Source organism: Nilaparvata lugens, unplaced genomic scaffold, assembly GCF_014356525.2.
Source record: "Nilaparvata lugens isolate BPH unplaced genomic scaffold, ASM1435652v1 scaffold9045, whole genome shotgun sequence".
In the NCBI taxonomy this organism is placed as follows: Eukaryota; Metazoa; Arthropoda; class Insecta; order Hemiptera; family Delphacidae; genus Nilaparvata; species Nilaparvata lugens.
The window spans coordinates 1766-8157 of record NW_024094788.1 but is presented as its reverse complement, the minus strand read 5'-3'; the positions used below and the strand labels follow the sequence as shown (position 1 = coordinate 8157).

General features: G+C 35.5%; 1 long non-coding RNA gene across 1 annotated transcript; it reads right to left on the bottom strand.

Annotated features, from left to right (window-relative positions):
• Positions 1 to 2675: 2675 nt before the first annotated feature.
• LOC120349288 lies at positions 2676 to 6135 on the bottom strand. Its single transcript, XR_005570317.1, has 3 exons — positions 5849 to 6135; positions 4765 to 4854; positions 2676 to 2846 (listed from the first exon to the last, which is right to left on the bottom strand). It is a non-coding gene; the product is annotated as an uncharacterized LOC120349288 (long non-coding RNA).
• Between the last annotated feature and the right edge of the window lie 257 nt (positions 6136 to 6392).

The window sequence follows — 6392 nt, the reverse complement described above, 5'->3', positions numbered from 1 at the left end:
GGTTATACTATGGTAATGGTAAAACGTTGTGTATGGTGTCAAACTATATGATTACATGTTCACTGTCTTTGCAGAATGAGAAACAACACACACGATGAACTGTCTTTGCGGCCTTTGTGATATATTTTGGTGCCTGAAATGAAAAAAAAACATTATTTTCAAAATCTGCAATTGATTGGAATGAAAGGAATACCACTTAATAACAAAAGTAATGAGTTATACAGAAATGTTATCACACAATAGTCCAGTCACTATATACATTGGTGCTTGCAATTAATATTGTAGTTCTGATTTTTTAATATACCGTATCATTTGGATACATGAGAGAAGTCCAAAGCCAATTACTTCATGCAAAATTTTCTTCTGCTAGATACAGAACGGCCCAAGAACCTCGTATTTTCGGTTCATTTTCCAGTTTTAAGCTATTTCTGCCAAATCCAGTAATCAGACAGAAAAATTGGCCCTCGCCTTTTTACAGATAAAATGAGATCGGAACTCTCTATCTCCAATGAGTACTGAGTTATGATTTTTCAAAAATGTATAAGATTCAAAGAAAAAATCAATTCTGATGAATTTTAGTTTTTGATCAACAATATCTTCCGATTGTTACCATTTACATGTATAATTCAAAATCCATCTAGGAGCATTTTTGTGCTTTACAATCTAAGATCAGGTAGAGCGCTTCATCTCATATAGATTTCCAGGTACACCTGACAACAATACTCCTTGTATTGCGAAAAACATCTAATTTTCAGCTTAATCCATCATCACCAACAACATTGTCCTGCACAATGACAGAAGTTCATGAGATTATGTTCTATGAGAATCATCCGTTAGATGCACTTCATTTCATCATTTCCTGGTGGAAGAGGCGCGCATAAGGACACCTCAAGGATCAAAATTTCAAACTCTATAACTTTTGACACAATGCTCAGATTTCATATTACTACACTTCATTCTTCTCGACTCGTCAAGGCGGTCCAAAATCATGCATCATAAGTCAAATTCGGTTGAGAAAAGAAAAAAATTCTGTTGAGTGTACCTAGCCATATTCCAATACACAAAAAAGGCCAATTTCTATATTTTATTTCTATCTTTTATTGCAAAAAAGAGCAGATAGAACAATTTGAAATGAACCACCTCTCACTCATTGCAAGCTTTTATTCATAAGACTGGGAATTATGAATTTACCATGTATTTTCATATACACATGCTTGTTGTTTGTGAAGTCTAATTTAAATGTATTTTACAGTCATAATAATGTCCACTCTCATTACACACTGAATTGATTAAATATCTTAAATGAATTTTACTATTATAGATCTAGTCATACTAGTTTTAAGGCCTGAGCAAGCATATTTTATAACCACCTACCGTTAGGGAATTACCTGAGAAGGAATACAAGAGAAAAATTAAAAAGTTCCTATTGGAGAAATGTTTTTATAGTCTTGAACAATTTTTAGCATTAGGTTGAACAGCATAGAATGATGTGTTAATTTTTTATGTTAAGTGTTAAGTTGAAATTTTTATGTAAATTTACAGTGCCTGTACAATATTTTATATAATGTGTATTGGGAATAAATAGGCCTAAAATTTGAATTTGAGCGCGACCAGCGCGCGACGCGATTTTTGTAACTCATGCAAAGGATAGGAGACGCGCAGCGTCACGTCGTGTTGCCAATTTGCGCTGATCTACTCCTTACAAGAGTTACAAAAACTCGCGTCGCGCCACAAGCGCTAGTCGCGGCTCAATAGGGGGCTAGGCTTACAGACTGGACAGGTAGACCGGTACCTGTCCGGTCTACCGGGTAGTGAGTGACCGGCTTTAGATATTAGCGAGCGTCCATTGATTTTGATACTTTTAAAACCAATGTTACCAAAATCACCTGTTCAAGTAAACATGTGGATGTTTAACATGATGACTACCAAGGGATGATGTAATAATTAGAACAGCTAATTTGTTAAATACACACATGTGACATAAAAACAAAATAAAAACTTCCTCCATGAGAATAGCATGTACACATTGAAGGACAGTAGGGCTTATCCTTTAAGCCGTGTCCACACTGAACAAATGTTTTACAAACATGTTTGTTGAAAAATTTTGGGCAAATTTTATTATTTATTTGACAAAAACATGTTTGTTGGTGGCCAGTGTGGACGCGTCACCAAACAAAATATTTGTAAGTGAGGAGAACAGGTTTCATGTTTTACATATGTCAACACTGAAAATGTTTGGAAAAACAGTAACTTTTTTGTGACAAACAATGATTGTCCAAACTTTTTAAAATGTTTGTCCCTGAGCTCCTCAACAAACATGTTTGCCGAATGTTCAGTGTAGACACGGCTTAAGGATTTTCTCAACAAAAATAGGTCAATGACAGTCATCGGTTATATAAACCATCTTTCGGCAAAATGTCACATACCATTTAGGCGTAACGAACACCCAGACAAACGTGCAGACGCCATCTCATTTTCATAGTGGTATAGATTAAATTATTGAAATTGAAAGCTTGAAACTAATACCTTTTACACAATATTGTCGATACATGACTTTCGTCGAGGTTGCTTTGCCATTCCAGAAGTCTATTCTTTCTTCATCACTTCCGGCAATTTTGAAACTGTTCTCACTCCTTGGCAGAATGATGCACATGTTAATTAGAGCACTATCGGGTTGTGGTGGATTTTCTTCACCAGCTTGATCATCCGCTCTGCAATGGTTACTGGCCTCTCTCTCTCACGGGCAAGTTGTTCATCCCCAGGTAGAGAACCTCATGATCAAACTAATCATCATAAGGCGATTGGACTTCTTGAATCTTTCTACCTGATTTGAAGTTGACTGTGACCTGAAAAGATAATTTACATTGAATTTATCAAAGTAAAATAGCTCATACAGAATGCAAGTCTGAAGCACTTGCTGGTATCATCAAGACATGTAAAAAGCCTAAAGGAGGCTGAAGCTAGGATGATAGACGGTTCATAAGATGTAGTCGGTTTGCTGCTCTGAATAGTTGTAGGATTAGGGTATGAATAGGGTAGGATTGACCTGACTTTCAAGAGATGAATCTCGTTTTACAGTATATGGTGAGTAACCCACTTTTTATTGTAGAGGTGAATAGTGAAGTTTTTTGTTTTCATGAATTGTTTCAATCTGATACCAAAAACTGAAATTAATAAACACAATATAAAAACATGGAGTACACTTTTTAATTAAAACATTTCAACAACTAGTTTCGGCCTACATTGGTCATTTTCAAGTTTAAATGCAATAATAAACAAGTTGATATTATATAATATATGTTCATATGCTTATTTTCGTATGATTATGACTTATTCATTATTTTTGGTTGAAATGATTTAATTTTAATTTGTTTATTTTTCAGTTTAAAAAACCACTATTTTTGGACTCAGGGGACTTTGAAAAGTATAGAAATGTGGAAATTGAGGTACCTTAATTTTTTTGAAAGCAATACTTTCCTTACCTATGGTAATAGGGCAAGGAAATTCGCATCACCTACCGTCCCATGTGACATTCAGTAATTCAGTAGTCTCCATCCATGACCAGCACTTGCTGGATAGATTGCGTCATAAAAAATAAAACTTAAAACTTGATAACTAAACTGAGATCAAGATGGGAGGTCAGTCATAAATCTCAGAAAACATTGGATTGACTCTTCATCCAGGAAGTAGAGACTCACAAGCTTCTCACGAAGTGCCTTCTTGAAGATTTTTTCTCCTGTTCACGGAAATACACGGCATCCTGTTGTAAATCTCAAATGCACGGACAGGGAAGCTATTATGAGATCGAGTCAGTCTGGCCTGAGACAAATTGATGTCATTCCTCTCCTTGTGTTGTGTGTTGTGACTATGTGCATGTCCTCTCTGCTGAACAGATGTACTGTCCTCAACAGTACAGCTGTTGATCTTCTCAACAGTAACAGGGAACTAAAGAGATACTGGCTATAGACCGTCATAATCCTCAGCCTCCTAAAGATTGGCGCACAATGCTCCAGCCGATGAGGTGATGATCCGGAGAACCTTCTTTTGCAGAAGCAAGATCCTTCTACAGCCTACTGCATGACCCCATGCACTATGCCATAATTGATATAGCTGTGGAAGAGGCCATGGTATGTCGTAACCAGGTACTCCAAAGAAACATTTTCTTATCTATCAATTAAAAGAATGATACATAGCTGTTAGTAGTTGTACAATGAACGTTTTTTTGAGTCTATAGCTGATAAATGTCTTCTTAGTTGTTAGGTGTGGTTTATAATATTGACTCCACGAAATGGAAGTCGTGGAACTAATCGAAATTAATGGCCTATTGGCCCGTGTGTACCCAGGCTAACAAACAATTAGTAGGGAACATCTACAGAACCCAACCAATGAAGAACGGTCCTGTCTCAAAAATTTGTTTTGGAAACACCAACAATATGAATGTTCGGGCGGCCTCCGATAGGAGATCAAGGCAGTATTGTAATGTTAGAATGCAAAACTTAAAAAAAAGAAAATTCGTGTGGCTTTTGTCGGTGGGGAGTCTCTTGCGGGAAGGTCTCACCGCCTGAATATATTTAAGCCATCAATGGGCCTTACGACTGTCATACTTCAGCCGGGACCGACAGTTTAGTGTGCCCATCTGATAACACGATAATGCGAAACTCTATTATTATTGGTATTGAAAACAATTTGTAATTTTATACAGCATCGACAAGATTTTTATACATCAACATGATTTGATAGGTTGATAATTACAAGAAAGCTCACCAGATACTTGATACTGTTATCACCAGCCATAAACTAGCAAGATAAACCCAAGAGCAAGTTTCAACCATAGCTCAATCAGCCTGTTATTCTCTGAAAAAAGAAAAAATAACTGTTTCTAGACCTGCTAAGAGTTATATGACAATACAGTAGGCTACCTGTATCATGCGTATTTCAATGATTCTTTTAAAAAATCCGTTTTTAAAACCTATTTTTTGGATTTGGTTTTGAGGTGTCGTTCAATCCTGAGTGAGGCAGGAGTCAGGTGTTATAACGTGAAGCTTATATGCAACCTAAAGCATGCTATATAATGCAAAACCTATAACGAGAAAAAAAGAAAAGATTGATTATTTATTGATTGATACACTAAGTACATTATCAAAATGATAGAAGAAAATATAAGTCAACCTTGTGCTATTCCTCTCCCAGAATAGGTAAGGTTAGACACATAGTCCAAAATAGATTAAGTTTTGTAGTTGTTCACTACAAGATAATAGGTAACTTAGATGATAGGTAGCCTAACGTGTATTATTCAATATTCTGACCAACTTTATACTCCTCCATCAACTCCTAAAATGCAATAGGCTACTTGTCCTTTGAAAAAATAGAAGATGCACATAGATTACATTTTGATCTTGTTTAATGGCTATTAAATATGTTCGTATTAATTTTGTTTTCCTTTAGATTGACTAATAACTACTGTATTCCTATCTCTACCGTTCTTTCTTTAGGCTGAAAATACAGCAGATTCTAATAATCCTAATTATTGTTTTATCAATAACATTTTTCAGTTGGTAGGTAGCCTATTCAATATTCAAGATTACAGTATCTAAGTTTCCTAATCAGGTCCCGATTTCTTGTAGCCTACCTGAGTATGGACAGGCAAAAATTATAAGTGACAAGCATTTACGTTATTACTTATCCAGTGTAAGTTAATCGCCACGGTCCATAGATCGGGGAATCGTATGGTTTTATTAAAACTAAAAGTGACTGTTCTGTATAATTAGCAATACTTGTTTTGAAGTTACATTTTAAATGTTAAAATCTAAAAATTATTTCAAATAGGGCCTAGGCAATATTATCTTACCTGGTACAGTGATGAATAGCCTAATCATACTATTAACCGTTTCAACTTTCTGTTTTAAACGAGTTCATCAATGTTATGTCTCATTTATAAGAATAAACCTACCAAGTAATGAATAATTTTGTATCTACTGTACTTTGTTACATCTTAAACATGTTGACTGTTCAGTTTGTTGATAAAATATAACCTAATATCCTTACAATTCCGCTAAACATAACCTAAAAAATGATCAGTAGAAGTTTTAAACCGTTATGTTTGTAGTGAGGTCACGTGGGGTTGCCTTTGGTCTATTTGCGTTTTCTCTGTCGTTAAAATCGTTCTTCTCAAACAGTCGAATCCCATTTGATAGAAAAATGTTGTAGTTCGTCGCAAATTGTCGAATCCTATTAGGTAGAAGAGTTTTGTATTTTGTCGCAAATAGTCGAATCCCAAAAGGTCGAAAGTATACTTTCCCATATGGTCGAATCCCATCTAGCCGATGAGATTCGATCATTTGCGACGAACTACAACATTTTTCTATCAAATGGGATCCGACTATTTGAGAATC